Source organism: Lissotriton vulgaris, chromosome 1_1, assembly GCF_964263255.1.
Source record: "Lissotriton vulgaris chromosome 1_1, aLisVul1.2, whole genome shotgun sequence".
Classification (NCBI taxonomy): domain Eukaryota; kingdom Metazoa; phylum Chordata; class Amphibia; order Caudata; family Salamandridae; genus Lissotriton; species Lissotriton vulgaris.
The window spans coordinates 2035444685-2035461604 of NC_141685.1; the positions used below are offsets into that span (position 1 = coordinate 2035444685).

Genomic DNA, 16920 nt, shown 5'->3' on the forward strand with positions numbered 1-16920 from the left:
AGAACAGGCACAATAAAGCGGGCACAAGGGCTCTATACATGTCCCCTGAAACCTACTTAGAGCCCCTTAATAAAGCTGTCAACAGAAATGGTCCTCATTTTAAAATGCCATTGCTAGAGGAGGCTCAGAGAGGATTTGTAATGGCAGAACAAAACTGCAATAATTGATACAGTTGAGCAGCTATGCCATTTCTTTTTTGCAGTTGACTAGAGACCTAACAAATTGAGTGTAATAAGTAAATACGAGACCGACCAAGAGAATGCATGCTCCCATGCATTAAAAAAACATAACGGCTGCACCAAGCACACAGCGCAGGACATATTCAGTCGAAGACAAACTTGTATGACTCATCCGTAAAGTAATCGAATACCTGCAATGTCTTTAAAAGATCATCCCTGCGGGGACCTGGGTGCATCTGCGATCATGTGGCATATTTTATTTTAACAAAATATTTATGAGGAACTGGATGCTGCAACTGCTGCCCTCTTTGTTTTTTTTGTTCCTGAATTCACTGTAGACCACCTTAAAGTGTCTCGTACGGCCGGTATCTGTGGTGTTGCATCTCTTAGCCTTCACACTCCAGTTATACTTTCTCTTGCGCTTAGCGGGATATCCGTATTTGCCACAGGCACATTTCTGGAGATGGTACGCCTTTGATCCACAACGACGACACAGTGTGTGCGTCTTGTTTCGGCGTTTGCCAAATGATGACGTTCCCTTCGTCATCTTGCCACAATGGCCAATACGATATCGCGATCATCTTGGAGTGACAGCTAGAGTCATATGACACCTTTTACCCTGCTTCCCTGTACTGTCCTCTCAGTCCAGGAGGGCAATGGGGCATTGCTGAAGTATAGCGATATGACCTGTACTCCATTGCATTGAGGCAGTATACCAAGATGTGAATCGATTGGTTGAGTCACACCTGGATTACATGGTCCGGGATGCCCGCCACCCCTTCCACCACCAATCCCAATGGTAGGAGACAGACACAGTTTGAACTTTTGGAAGGCAGGGGGGCCTCATGGCCCCCCCGGCCATATTTATTAAAATATGAAACAAAATTTAAAACTTTAAATTAAAACGTTTCATGTATCATGTACAAAATTCAACTTTCATTACATTTGATGAAGACAGGTATCCAGGCTAACCTTAACAAATCTCTAATACAAAGATTTTCCTAACCGAGTCTAACATTATGACATAATGCATTTCAGGAATTTTGTACATCCTATCGTTAGGGGCCAACGGCAAGGTCTTAACCGGTGTCAGATCCCTATCACCAAATTCCGCCCTCACGTGTGAGTGGCGCATGCGCAGAGGACTTTACCCTCGTAGCCAACTGTAACTTCCCTTGTCGTGGGGGCCCCCTTTCCCTCGACGCCATTTTAAGGTCGTCCGAGTTCCCGTGCGGGGTATCCGTAAGATGGACAGTGTGAACTCCAGCGGATATCCGGCCCCCGGGAAATTCGTGCGAGGGGCATATAGCCGTCTCCCCCTGGGAGGGGCCAATGGCCGTCTCCCCCTGGGCGATCCTATCCGTAATGGGACCTTGAAATCACTGCTCACTGATCATGAACTTACCGCCACAGGCCAGATAGTTGACTGACTATCTGGCCCCCACACCTCCTATGGGTCATGTCTCCTCAATCCCATTAGCCAAGCTATCATGTCTCCTATCAATAAGTCATTCCCCACCCTGGACAGGTGTACCCCATCATCTGAATAACAGTGAGCCCCCCAGATGCACCCATGAGATATGCTTTGAAGATGAGCAGAGCGAAACAATTTCTCCATTTTATTGTTGACCCTCTTTACCGAATGGTTCAACGCTGTTGTGGACAATCCACCCCGCCATACCCTCCTCGGAATCATGTGAGACCAAGCTATTGTACATCCCGGGAGCGTCTTTGCTAACCAACTAACTGCAGAAAGTATGTGCTTGATTAAAGCCCGTCTGCCCAACCTTACCAAGTCATTGCCCCAATGTGCACTATGACTACAGATGGCGGTGACCTGTGCCGCCCTAGCAATTCTTCCACAAAACTTTGCAGTCGGTCAATACACAGGCCGCCCTTCCCATGGAAGGACACCCTGAAACCATATACCTCAGATGTGTGGATCGCATCACCTGTCTTGAATATGTCCGCGGCACGCCTCACGTATGAGTGGCCCACGACCCAGACCACTCGTCTTCCATTCCTTGTTCCTGAAGTGGTGGTTAGCTAATACTGGGCCGGTTCCAATTTCCGCCCTGCGTCACAGGCTCGTGAAACTGTAATCCAAACAAAAGACAACAAGCGTGAGTGCACTTCTTCAGTAACTTACAACATGTGCAGCTGCACGTACTGTTTGAAACAATTCGAAGACCAGCAGCCTAATTGTTTAACATTGTCTGCCTGCAGACCCCGAGCCGTTGCTTCTGTAGCGGCCCCTATCCTGAATGAATGGGTCCCAAAATCAATCGGGTTCAAGCCCGCAGCTGCAATCGTGATTGCCAGCACCCTCAGGAACTGAAATTTTGTTAACGGGGTGCCATCAGCATATCGCAGCAAGCCCCCCCCACGTTGTCAACCTATGTTTTAGGTAGGACTCAACATGCTTCACTGGACAACAGGGACTACCTGGAGCGCGCTGCAACACAATGCTATTCCCCTGGGCCTCCTGGTCCGTCTTTGACCTGGCTATCGTGATCAGCAGGGAATCTCCCCTCACTTGCGTGATCCCTGCGCAGACCCCCCTCCGTATCTCTTTTGTTGGCAGCCACTAGTTCGCTTACCCGCAGGGCCCCATAGAACACAACACAAATGCTGCCCGGAATAGTACGACCTCGCTAGGTGAGGAGCATGTCTCCTCCAGTTTAGCCAACAAGGAGGTCAATCTGTCAAATCCTATTGGGTGCCTGGTATCCTTTTTGCGCCCCTCTAGGCGCCGCCAGCCGCTCAGCGCCTTTCTGACTACAAAGGAGTCCGTCGGGTCCCTGATCCCATGCAGCTGAGCCATAAATGATATGGCGGCTTTATACCGACTGGCGGTTGCCGCAGACCGGCCCTCCTCATGAAGTGTCACTAAAAATTGGGTAAAGGACCCCTCCTGACCCCATCTATGCTCCCATGCAGGGCCCAAAAAGGCGCAGTACGAGCGGAACGCCCCTTTATAAGCTTTCCTTGTCCTGGGCACTAAACTGGCTGCCACGAGGTTTTGTAGTCCGGGGCGCCGATTTGCCATAATGCTTCGGGAAATGGCGCTGCCACTAGCTCCGCTGAGGGTAAACAATCCCTGAAAGCCTGCATTTTGAAACGAGAGAGCGCATCAGCTGCATTATTCAGTACTCCTGGCACATGTTTTGCCATGAATTGTACATTTAGTCTCAAGCATTTCAACACAATTTCTTTCAACAATCGCAATATCCACTTGCAGCGTGCTGCCTGCTGGTTAATGCACTCAACCACAGTCATGTTATCGGACCAAAATACTACTGAGCGGTCTCGGAACTCTTCTGGCCAGGACAACAGTGCTACCCAGATGGGGAATAGCTCTAGAAAGCCAATGTTGCTTGTCAAACCACCTGTTTCCCACCATGCTCGCCATTTCTGGGCCGACCAACGTTTACCAAGGATCGCGCCAAACCCCACACTGCCCGCAGAGTTGGTCCATAAACCTAGTTCTGCCGACGAGGCCGGGGCTATGCTCCAGACTACTCGGCCGTTGAAATCCGCCAGGAATGCCAGCCAAGTGAGCATGTCCTGGCGAACCTCTGCCGACAGTCTCGTGCGATGGTGCCCTTACTTGAGGCCAACCATGGCCTGGGCAATGGATCGTGAGAAAGGGCGAGCCATCGGCATAACCCTCAATGCAAAGTTAAGCTGACCCACTGTTTGCTGTAATTGGTGCAGTGTCACTTTTTCGTTCCGAAGACATTGCAACAAGGAGGCCCTGAATTTGGCGATCTTCTTAGCCGGCAAGCGGAAGCAACCCTCCACAGAGTCTAGTTCGATACCCAGAAACTCCAGGGAGGTAGTTGGCCCCACCGTCTTACCTGGCGCCAACGGTACCCCGAAATCCCGCATGAGCACGCAGAAATCCTGCAATGCCCGTGCACAGTCCCGAGAGCCCGCTGGGCCGAGAAACAGGAAATCATTGAGATAATGCATCACATGTTGGTGCCCTGAGGCCCTCGAGAATACCCACTCTAAGAATGAGGTAAACATTTCAAAATAGGCACATGAAATTGAACAACCCATCGGCATGCACATATCCATGTAGTACTTCCCCTGAAATGTAAAACCCAACAAGTGCTGATCCTGGGGATGCCCTGGAAGCAACCTAAATGCGGATTCAATATCCGATTTCGCTAACAATGCACCGGGGCCTAGGCGATTCAACATTACCACTGCATCATCGAATGATGCATAACTCACACTGCAAGTGTCTGCATCGATCGCCTCATTAACGGAAGACCCCCTTGGTGCAGATAAATTATGAATGAGCTTGAATTCTCCCGGCTTCTTCTTGGGAACTACCTCTAATGGGGAACACACAAAATTGGCCATTGGTGGTTCACCGAACGGTCCTGCAACCCGCCTCAAATGAGCCTCTTTGCGATTTTTGTGGCGGCCACTGCCGGGTTGTGCTGAACCGATAGTTGGTTTTTGCAGGAGGGGTCCCCCGAAAATTACCCACCGGGATCTTGAAGCCATACGAGAAGCCATCTTGCAGGATCCCAGCGGACACGTGATCAGGGTATTTGTTCAGCCAGGGAGTCAAAGCCAGAATATCCACGGGCGATTGCTTGGACCTCCGAGGCACCGTGTCAAACCTGCTTGGTACCCCCTTTTACTCCAGTATTATTGCCTCTGGATCGGCAGCTCGTCTCGGGGTGGGAGGTGTTACCACAACTTGTGCAGGCATGCCTGAACCTGCACGTTCCCTGCGGCCTGTTACACGTTCCTTTGTTAAAACCCCAACACACCCCTCGCTTATTCCCATTCTCGCCTGATCTAGACGGAGTATCTCCCCCGTAGGTTGGTCGAAAGGGCTGTAGATGTTTCTGCTGAAAGGCCCTGGAGCCGTTTGCACTAGACCCTGATCCACCCGCCGTGCCTGGCAGTAACTGCGCATGCCAAGATACCGTGTCTAAACAATCCCAAGTCAGCGTTTCATGAAACTCTTTTGCTTTTCTAAATGCCACATCATACCCTTTCCCTTCTTCTCCTCCATACTCCTCATGGAAGCCCGTGATCCTGCTCTTGTAGCAAGCAAGGTCTCCCAACAGTTCTGGTGTTCGCTCACCCACAATCGCTACAAAAACATAGAAAGCTCTGATCCAGTTCATCATGGACTCTTACACCCTGAATTCAGACATCTTTGCCCTCCATACACTGGGGTGCCATAAATCCTTCTGAGTTTTGGCAAATTCCAACTCACAATTGTCTGTCAACAATGAAAACATATTTATATATTTATTTGCCCACACCATCTCCTTCATTGCCATTGGAACATGTTGCGCCAAGCATTCCCGCCTTGATGGTACAGCGCCCTTCCCCATTATTAGGAGCGATCTCTTACCGGCTTCTGATGTACCTCCGGTCGAGTCCGTCAACTTATTCTGATTTTCGACCGCGGCTGGGTTCGCCACCTGCGGAGAGATAGAAGGCACGTTCGTTGCCCCAGCGCCCCTTGTCTGCCTGAGCTGCTCGATAATCTGCCTAGCTTCCTCGGCTGGATCTTCCACAGCCGCGGTTCCCCCCGCTCCCTTCTTTAACCAAGATAACACAGCCGCCAACTGAATCGCTAGTTCGGGAGGCATTTGGTCGTTATCCAGCGGTGTGATAACCACAGGGATTGGCAATCCCCCATCCGGTGTGGGTACCGGGCTGGACGCTGGTGCTACTGGGACTACCGGGACCTCCATCGGGACTGGGGCCTCGCTAGGACCTGCTTTTCCCTTCTTCTTTTTCCCCTTATCCCCCCCTGGGGTAATGTTTGGCAAAGCAGGCCCCACGGTCCTCTTAGGTCGCCCTGAGGGCCTTGCTTGGGCCTCCACTTGTTTCCGGAGGGCCGCTAAGCCGCGACCCAGCTGGTCTACTTTACCGAACTTCCTGTCCATCGCCGACACTTGGTTCACCAGTGTGCGCAGCATTCGTTCCATCTCGGAGCTCTTTCCACTCTTCTTACCAGGCATATCAGCGTTCTGTTTTACCTCTGCCTGTTTTCCAGTAGTGACTCATACTCCAGCTACGCCTTGACCACTGAAACAGAAAAACAACGATTATACGTTAAAAAAATGCAGCTTGTTCCCTTGAGGGCTCATGAGCGACGAGGGGTGCAGCCTTCAGAGCGCAGGAACAAGAGGACGCTTGCCTGGATTCCCGCGCCTTTTATCTTGCAGCGGGAAGGTGGGGCAGCATCCCCATCCCGCCCAGTGGTGCACGGTCTTCCGGGCGGGTGTTAGGACAACCCTTTTAGGCGGCGGGGGCGTGCTCCAACCACGCCGCTATGGGCAAACCGTCCGGGACACGCCCCCCACCCGCAAAGGTTTCCCGGGGGATCGGGGCACCCAGCCATACGTTCGGGGTGACCGAGTGGTCTCCCCTTTCCATAATCACAGTCCACACCTTAGAGAAGATTTGCAGTGGTCTGTTTCTCTCTAGCTATGGTTTGTACTACATATATACCATCACTACACATAACACTACACAGCGACCAAGGGTGCGGTCAGGGTAACATCTGACAAAGCCCCCTTTCTAGAAGGTTGGGGTAAACAACACTCATTTAGGATGCAAGAAATACTCCCTCCATGACAGGATGGTATGCTGTGGGCCTGAAGAGGCAACGCGAATTCCAGTGCTCTGACTTGATCAAAACAAAGTGGCTAATCTTTCTCCAAAATGCGATTTCATCAGCAAAAAGGGCGTACAAATTTGAGAACATCGACCTCCTATACCGAACACATCCATTTGGAGTGGATTGTTACAAAAGTGCTAAAGATAAATCTTTTTCAACAGTCGATATAGGTCATTTTATGGCAGCTAGGAACCAAAATGTGCCTTACGAAGAAGCTCTGATTCTAAATATTGGCGGTTTTACAAAACAGTGCTACGACTTTACAAGAACAGCTCACCTATTAGTGGCCACCCCTCCACTGTAGACACGGCGCTAAATAATATTCGCAGCTAACACAGGTTACATTTTCAACATTTGGTAAACAATGAACAAATGTGCTCACAGACATCCCTGTAAAGTGTAAGAGGCAAATTAAAACCAAAGCGCTGCACGGAACGAAAGAAGAAAAGGAAAGCTATAGAATAATGGACTTATTTCAGCTGAGTAATATTTTGAATGGGCTAGAACGCCGAATCAAGATGCAGACACTTTGACCCTGTAATTTAGCGTCTGTAAAGAAGAATTTAGGGATGGCAAATCCTGTATTCTTCTGCAATACAGGAGAAAGGAAAAAAGGTTGTCCATAACCGGAGGCCTCGTCTCCAGCTGGGAGCATGTTGTTATGAAAGCAAGGTGCTCCACACGAGCTAATCATAGCGCTAAACCTTGTTACAGGCCCTTTTACAGCTGCAATATCTAGGTGACACAGAAACGCGCCGAGAGCCTGCCTGTGCGAGGAGACAAATGTCATTCTGACTGGCAGCCTCTCTCCCTGCGAGTAATTTCCCTGCACTGATAAATCGATACAGCGAAAACAAATGAGAGCACACAAAGGGGAGCTGATGACTACCTTTTCTATCCATTTCAGAACCCAAGATGCAGAGGTCTTTTTTAACACAAAGGCAGAAAATGAAGCCCTTGAGCTAAGAGGGAGGGGGAGATGCTTAGGAATAGGAGAAGAGGCTGGGGTGACAGAAAGACGAAGAGAACGCACAAAGACAGGTCTTCCATGATCAGATTCCAAACAATGGCGTCTGCATGGCAAAGATGTTTGTTAATGTTAGGTTCAACAAGTAATGAAATCTGCTTGGCCCTCTCTTTGAATAAGGGTTAGTGCGAACAATGAAACCAGACCATTATATTTCCTTCACTCATCACCCTGCTGTGCTTCTTTCTATTCCGAAAGCACATTTGCTCAAAGTTTCCGTCACTTCACTGGTCTTTTTTTTCTCCAGTTTTATATGTCTCAAATTTAGCTCAAATGATTTAGAGTGCTTTAAACGAGCCACTGATTACATTACACAAGGTCAGATTGAATTTATTTTTGTTTCGGCATGGGGAGATTAAGGCCCACATTTATGGTACTTTCACACAACGCAGCAAGGCACCGAACTGCACTAACATGAAAGGGAAAGGGGAGGAAGGTGCCATATTTGCCATATCCTGTGCACCTTTGGCTGCTTGGAACCAACTCAGGCACGCTTGCGTCATGGTACATGGGTGCCTCCTTTACAGGCAGGAATTTTATTTTGGTGCAGGAAGGTGTACTCTGTCTACATGTGCTGCAGAATGCAGTAGCACAAGTAGAAAAAGGAAGAAATTAGGAGAAATAAAGATATTTCTCCTTGTCACGCCTCCCCTGGGGAGGCATAGTATTTTGACAAATTGTCCAGGTTTATCACTAATGGTAAATCTAGGAATTCTCCAAATTCCATGGTTGGATGTGTTGGAACATCCACGGTACACCCATTGAACAACTCCCTGGGGCAGAGATTTGCACTGCCTTGTGCTACTCCAGATGTATCAACCCATGCAGGGCCTCGCAAGGTGGCCTTTTGTGGCTTGATAAGTCTGACTTTAGTGTTGCATCACCCTTAAACCCTCTTCTATGGTGCAAGGGTGACGCAACGCTATGATAAATTTGGGCCTAAGTGATTTGCCCAAAATCACAGGTTGCTGAGCCATCGCTACGACTCAAACATGGTCCCTCAGTATTAAGGCCTCAGATTGAAGGTAGGCCACTACAACGCAAAGGATAAACTCCATGCTTTTTCATTGAACAGCATCATTTGCTCCTCTGCTATGGTGGAGGAGTGTCACCCCGCACCCCCAATAACAAAAGGAAAGGAAAAACAAAACGATATTAAATATTCTTTCTATTTTTCCCTTTTCCTGCCAAGTCTTGGGCGGGGCTGGTAGTGACAGACACTGAGGGGAGTGGTATGTGCACTCCTTTCACTGTGCATGATGGCCTGGTTAGCCATCTCAGGCCGGCCAAACCATCCTGGGCAGTGAAAACTCTCTCCAACCCAGCTGTGTTTCTGGGTTGGAGAGAGTTTTCTCACAGTCTGTCATGGAGTGCAAATCGAGGGCACTCAGGCAAATCTTAAAGCTGCTCATACGTGAGAGCAGCTTCAGGATTGGCAGCAGGGTCTTCTGTGACCCCCCCGTCTGGACCTGGAGAAGAGGAGTAGATAAGCGCGGCGTGACCAGCTGCAAGTACGTTTTTTATTTAATTTGTTTTATTTTGCCCCACACAACCCTTATACCCCCTCCCTACCTGCCCCGTCATTCGTCCCCAACACTGACAGCTACTGTTGTTCAGCCGAACTACAACATTTCTGGTTACTGAGTGGTACTTTCCAAATCACATTCACTTTACAAAATGCATTACCCATTCACAAACCAACTTGCTCTCCTCTTCAAACTTGGGCTCTTTATAGCAACTGCTAAAAGAGGTAAAGGGTATGATTAACAAAATGGCCTGCCTCTGACTTGTGAAAACAACTTTTTTCATTTCTACAGTGTGATGAGCCTCTTCAATGGCGTTTCATACATAGTAAAAAAAGGAAAATCAGTGGCAACCAAGGGCCATGGTGAAAGACAGGTCATTTATTATAGCTGCAATTTAAGCTGTTGTGAGTTCCCTATAGTAGAACTGTAGTTCTTCCCTATGGTAGCCAAGCTGTCCGTTGTAGGCCACTTTTGCTTTGCACATGTTACAAAGTAACACGTTTGTTTTTGTGCCACACTATTATTTTAATAATAGACTGCACCTGTTTTGTTTTTCAGCTCTTCTGCCAGGATTCAGTCTCAACATTTCATAGAAGGTAACACAACATGGTGCCCTGTTTTTCTCTGTGGTCGGTCACTAGCACATTCTAACACATAGAAATAATAGAGAGACCCATCTGCTGTTTTCTAGTATGGAATTTCTTATCATATAAGCAGTGACTTGCTGGTTTGAAAACAGAGAGGAGGATTTCTAGTAGAGGAAAGGTCCCGGGGCAAGTTCACGAACTCTACGCATATCTGCATATGTGCATATCTTGGATGAAGACCATCTAATGGTAAATGCCAGTAATGGGGCCTGCCTCTAATCCCAGAGTTCTCTGATATATCACAGTGCTCACATAGTGAGGTTAGGCTTAGGCAGATATATCATTTGCCATGATAGAGCTCTGTATTTTATATCGTTTATTAGTATTGCTAATTACTCTCTTCAGTTGCCAGTGTTTTCTAATTGCAGCACAGTTGCTTCATGATAGAGCACAACAGTTGCATTAAATATTTTAAACTTTCCTTGTGTCTTTCATTTGCCTAATAATTTTATCGCCCTATTACCTAGCTGTCGCTAACACCAGTTAGCGACAGCTTTAAGGAGATAGCAATCATATTGGGGCCTACTTTGAATGTCGGCGATAATTATTGCTAATGACATGCAAAGTGGGCGTGCCAAGATGTTAGCGACTGGAAACAGTCACTAACATCGGTATCTCCTATTATCTACTTTTGGAAATATTCGCGCTAAGCGCGAATATCTCCAAAAGCTAAAGCCTGCCAAAAGCAGTTCTTAGCCATGTTATCCAATGGAAGATGGATAACATGGCTAAGAGCATTGTCACGATAATGCATGAATATTGCTGATTTTTCTGCGATATTCATGCATTTCGCAGGATTTTTACAGCTTGTGAGATGAACCTTGATAATATCAAGGTATCTCAGCGGTAAAAATCCTCGGTGCTCGGCGATATAATTTTACCCGCTAACCTTTCATAGCGATAATTATCGCTATTGCTTGATAATATGCCCCAGAATCTCCACACAATCTGAGCCAAAACATTTTTTTTACCTCACTTAAATTAAAAATTAAAGTGTATAAAATCATTTTGCAATAATTGCCTACTGCTTTTTGGTGTGTTCAATTTCATAGCACAGATTCTGCTTTTATTCTTTTCATCTGCAGTGAACATGCAGTAGCAGGACATGTTAAAATCTAGTTTGCAGCGTCAACATTATCGGCGCCATCTTGTCCCTATTTATGCCCATTCGTGCGCGTAAGCGGCAGCCATTTTGAATGCCATGGCCTCTCTGCCCACTGCCGATAGCCAGCGCGTCTCTCTCTCACTCTCCTAACCTCGGGGCATCCCCCCCGCTCTCACATGCTTGGGCCATAAACCCCTCTCCAGCGCAACCCTGCCTCGGAACCCCATCCTATTCCCAGCTCAACACCTCCCTCCATTCCTTTCATGATCCCGTATCCTTTGATAAAACACCCTTTCCTCTGTGCCCGAATGTCCTGCTTGTTCCCAGGCCGCCACCTGGCCCTGCGGATGCTGTTTATTGCCCCCATACAGTAGGAAGCTCCCCCATCAAAGGATCCACAACTGATCAAAGCCCCCACCCCAGGAGATCCGATCAACCACATGCATTCTGGGAATCGGCGGAATGCCCAGCTGAGTGACAATCATCACCTGTTGTGACCGGGGTGGGGACTTCTACTGTAAATGTGTGTGGGAACGGGCTTGAAGCGGGGATTCCGAGGATGTCTTTCCGTACATCAAAGTGTTGACAGAGATGTGTTTTATGCAATAAAGCAATAAACTTGTGTATAAGAGGCCAGGCCTCAGAGATGCGGTTAGAGCACCTCGAGAAGATACCCTGTTGTCTGAGTTGACGTGTTCTGCTCCGTCGGAATAAAAACTTCTGTTTCCTGCCTTCCAGTCTCCAGCGCCTGCCTCTTTGTTTGATAGATTCGAGTGGTATGAGAGGCGGTTAGCGCCGGGCAATACTGAAAAAGGTTCTCGATCGACATCGACCCTACCTTTATCCACAGACATTAAGGACTTATGTGGTTTGTGGGAGGAGTAATAGTGTGAACAACTGTTATAACGAATAAAATATCCTGTGCCAGGATATTGCAAGTCACCTTGGAGTTCCATGACCTTATAAGCCTTCGGAATCATTCCTCTATATGGTCCGGGAACTCCTCAGTGACTTCCAATGTCTTTATAATTTGCAGCAGGAGGCCCTTTTTCCCATATATATGTTTGCTGTCGTGCTGCAGGATCTTTAATGATAATATTGATCTTCCTCAAATGACTAAAGACATTTTTGTGGTTTTAAAATGAGATTGCTGTGGAGCAGGCTAGGAATTATAAATAATTAGGTATAATGGTTGCAAGTAACTTACGCTGGGATATGGGCTGGTAAGGGAAGGAAAATTAATTGGAGATCACTTGTACCTTTTGCCAAAGCATTCTGTAGACTGCTTTACTGATAATGTGGGTGAAGAAGAAACTTTTCCTTAACTACAAGAGTATCCAGAGTACAATTCTGCAACTGGAGCTGGAAGAGTAAGATTCACTGAGAACAATGGTTTCTGTCTGTGTAAATTACAAACAACATATTCTTCAGTCCATCTTCTTCTGGGGTGTACTTTCTGTTTGGGTAAACAGAAAAGGTTCCTTCATCCACTTCTAGTGAAGGATGGAATTAGAACTAGAAATTAAGCATGTGTAACTTTATGCACTATGAAAACCTTAGACGATATTATTGCACTGGCAAAATACTTTATGTCAATTTTGAAAAGTTTTATCTGATAAAATTCCAAGGCTCAGACTTAGTTGATTTCAGGAGATGCCTGCTTAATATAGGCCAACTAAATTAACCCATTTTCATTTAAAATAAATGTAGAGGGACTAATTTCGATTGTGCCAGTTTTATTTGTTTAATATGTACTGTTATGGATAAATATAATATGAAGTATTTGTCACATATGTTTTTAGTATACTTAATCAATGCTGTTTTCTGTTTTTAATAACAATAGCAAGGAAATCTATCATTCCAAAATTGATTTAATTGATAATATAAAAGACATTTGATGATTAAACTAAATTATGGATTTCCATAAGATGTTCTTGTGGAAATATCGAATTTTGCTACTATACAGTACTGTGAACCAGAGCAGTTTTATAGTACTTTACATATAACAAAGAGTAGTAGTAGTGCATGCAAACTTTATAAGTAGGAGATAAAAAGGGGAATGGGAGAAGGCAGCGAGATCAGGTACGTGGAAGGGGGAAGCAGGAAGAGTAGGAAAGGAAAGAAAGGGAAGGGAAGGCATGACATGGATAGTGCTCAAAGTGCTTAAATGAAGTGTCAGTCTGACACAGGTGACGCATAGAATATTACAATCTCTGAACAAAAAAAGAATCACATTTTCCTATTCTATCTAAGGTACTCGATCTTCATGATTTGTCAGTATTAGGTTTAGGTATGTTTCTTTTCATTGGAAGAATTCCTGGTGATGCTTTAGTCATGGGCCTTACAGACACCTTTAAACATTGATTACTTAACATAACACGTATCTGATTGCAAGGAAGCCCATTTATTGATCTATGGTAAAGCTGCTAAGATATCCAATGTCTCACAGTGTAACCTTATGAATCCTCAGGATCAGTTTGTGGCTCAAGTGGGTCCACCCCTTGATAGCCTCAATTCTGTAATGCTATAGTAGAACAGAAGCTTGAGGTGATCAAGTGAGGGAAGAAAAGTATGGGGACAGCATGGGGGAAGACCTAACAATCAAATCAAGCACCATAAGAGGATGCCAAAACAAGGTTTGCTTTTGTATCTATAGGTTTGCTTTAAGCCTATTACCTGTAAAGTAAATAAGAATGATGTGTACCACTATTGGACACAAGGAATGGATTGTTCCCTCCTAAATACCATTGCTTTTCATTGAAAACTGTGTTACTACAAAGAAAGAAAAGTTTTTACCAGAGTATCCTGTGTACATAATATGCTTCCTGACTCTCACAGGATAACCGCAGAAACCAGCTAGCAATAAGGCTACACAAGAATCCCTCGAAGCCTAGTTCCTCCTGAGCACAGCTAGGCAGGGCATTTCCAACCCGCCACAAGAACCAGGGTGCCCCGAGGTGGGAGCGGAGGCCTCTGGACTCAACACATGAAGAGGTTTCCTTGCCTGACCCAGTAATGGCCGCCATGAAAGCTCATTACTAAGGCCTCACGAAGGCCACACAAGGCCTGGCTCCTCCCTACTAGAGTAAGGCTGGACCTGCTTGACCCCCTACAAATAACAGGCCGTCCCAAGACAGGAGTTGTGCCCCGAGACACACCATAGCACGACCACCATGCCTGACCCTGTAATGGCCACCATTCAAGGACATTCTATCATTCAAGACAATCTAAAAGAAAGAAAGTCATAAATAAAGCTCACAACAGTAAGACAGCCTCCTGGACTCGCAAGTCAACTGCTTCCACTCCCAAACACACAGGAGCACAGGTCTGAAGCGACCCTGCGAGGGCCACTGTGAGGTCACTAAAGTGCCAGACACCATGTGGCTGCGCTATGTTGAATGTACCAAGCTTTTCTGACTACCCATAGGGAGCCATGAAGATCTTGCCTAAACTTAACTAAGACTGGCTGCATGATGGTCCCGATCTAATGCTCCTTCAACGCTACTGATGTCGTAACAAAAACTCACAGGTTGGTGTTGGCAGCTTCTTGGTGCAAGTCCCCTAATTGGCTAACAAGGACAAGGTTTGGCCATAAGAGGGTCTCAATCCTTTGCCCCTCTAACATTCCCAGGGTCTCACATGATGGTGTAGGTAGCCTCTAGACACCCGTCCACCAAATGCCCACCCAGGGCCCAATCTGAGGATTACAGTCTCATCTCTGCAGAGGCGTCCCTGCCACCCAGAGAGATTACCCTTTACGTTTCAGTGCCACTTTCCTAGAGCCCAACTTATAACAGACTCTCTAACCTGGTCCTAAAGAAGCCCCACACCGCCCACACGCACAACACTAGACCCTTCCTTCACACACCTTAAAGAACTCGCCTTCCTCAGAACCCAGATAAAATGCCTCCGGCCACGCCTATGGTTGCCACATCTTGACTACCGAATTACCTAAAACCCTTTGTGCCAAACTCCTTCGTGATTACTTTCCCTCCCAACCTCTCAAGGAAAACGAAGAGACTCTTTAAACATAGACTGATCAGACAGCTGAACGAAACACTATTCGTAGATACCTTCCACTGCCCCTCCAAAGGGCACTTAATAATGGATCTCATCTTCCACACTCAAAGACCTGACAAGTGGATCACCCTCCTCAATTCACACCTTCACATCTCCAAAACTACCACCACATCCCATAGCAGCAAACTGACAACCTCCCTCCCGAATCACCTGACGCTGAGCGGTAACACCTCCATAACCATCTACTCGAATGGCACTGTCTTGATACAGGCTAATAATGATAACCTCTGGGTCTTCGACTCCCTCTTCCTTTCGCTACAAAAGGCACCCTTGCCCACTATGCCACTTGGCCAGACCCCTCACTGCCGCCAAGCGAGCCTTCCACTCCAGGTGAGGTGCAAGACCCTTCACGTGTCCTCTTCAGGAACCCTCCTCCCCAGAAAGTCATACCCTGCAACTATACTTCTCTGAATAACAATCCCATCCCCCCCAGCGGTAGACCCTTCCACCCCGGGTTCCTCTCTCATCCTAACCAGTCATCCCGCAGCGAACACTACCCCCAAGATCAGTTTCCCCCTTGCCCTTACCAGCCTTCAGGCCACACAAGACCAAATCCTCAGCTTGAGCCAATACTCCTCCTACCTAGGACCCCGCCCAGTGGCAAACCAGGTAGCCCCATCCCCAACAGTCATCCTGACTGGGACGCACCCTCCTCCCCCCCCCGGGAGGACCCACCCCCTCTCCCACCAAGATCAAGATCAAGACAAGCGAGAACAGCTCTTCTCTATGTCACCTCCTGTACCACCCCCCAGGTAACTCCACCGAATTCGGAAAACACCTTCCTGACTTGATTTCCCACTGCTCTCTTGGAAACTCAAATAATATCATTCTTGACGACTTTAATCTAAGATGGAATGAAACAAAAACCCGCTTATTCAAACCCTAAACATCCTCCTACTAGAAAACAACCTGACCCAACACTGCTCAGAAGAAACACATCACAGAGGAGCAACCCTTGATGTTATCATTGCCGAAAGTAATGCAATCACCATCGACCACATCCTTCCCGTAGACTGGTCCGATCACCAATTCATCCTCTTTCAAATCCACCAAGCGGTCCAAACTCAACTCGCTTTGCAGGCCCCCCAAAGGGATTAGGAACACAGCTTAGATCCCTCAAGCTGACCTGGGAGAAAGAATAAGCTCACTTCTCCCAAGAATCACTGACCACCCCCGAAGTAGCAAACTCACCTCTCTCTACAACTCTAATATGACGCACACCCTGGATCAATTTGCCCCTCTAAAACTAAAAAAAAGCCAGAAGCATTCCATCCAGATCATGTTTCACCACTGACATCAATGAAGAAAGAAGACATCTAAGAGCCTCAGAAATAATCTGGAGGACCAATCCCACTGCCTTACACCACGAGTAACTCCAAACAGCCCGCAGGAACTACAAAAAACACATTAAGAACAAAAATACTTCTTTCTTCTGCTCGGCGCTGGACAACGCTGAAAACAGCCCCAAAGAGCTCTTCAATATCATTAGGAAACAAACCTCTAAACCAGTGGCGTCCACAACTCAGGCATCCAAAGAACGATGTGACAACTTTGCCACATTTTTCAAAGACAAAATCGCAAAGATCGATCTCTCACTTGGCTCAAATCTCACTCCCTCCACCGAGATCCAGGCAGCTGGAATCATCGACAGCGCTTCTTAGAATCCTCCTAAACACTGATATTCCTTCA

At 47.1% G+C, this 16920-nt stretch overlaps 1 pseudogene; it reads right to left on the reverse strand.

Annotated features, from left to right (window-relative positions):
- Window positions 1-452: 452 nt before the first annotated feature.
- Window positions 453-735, reverse strand: LOC147751572 (large ribosomal subunit protein eL37-like; annotated as a pseudogene).
- Window positions 736-16920: the final 16185 nt, after the last annotated feature.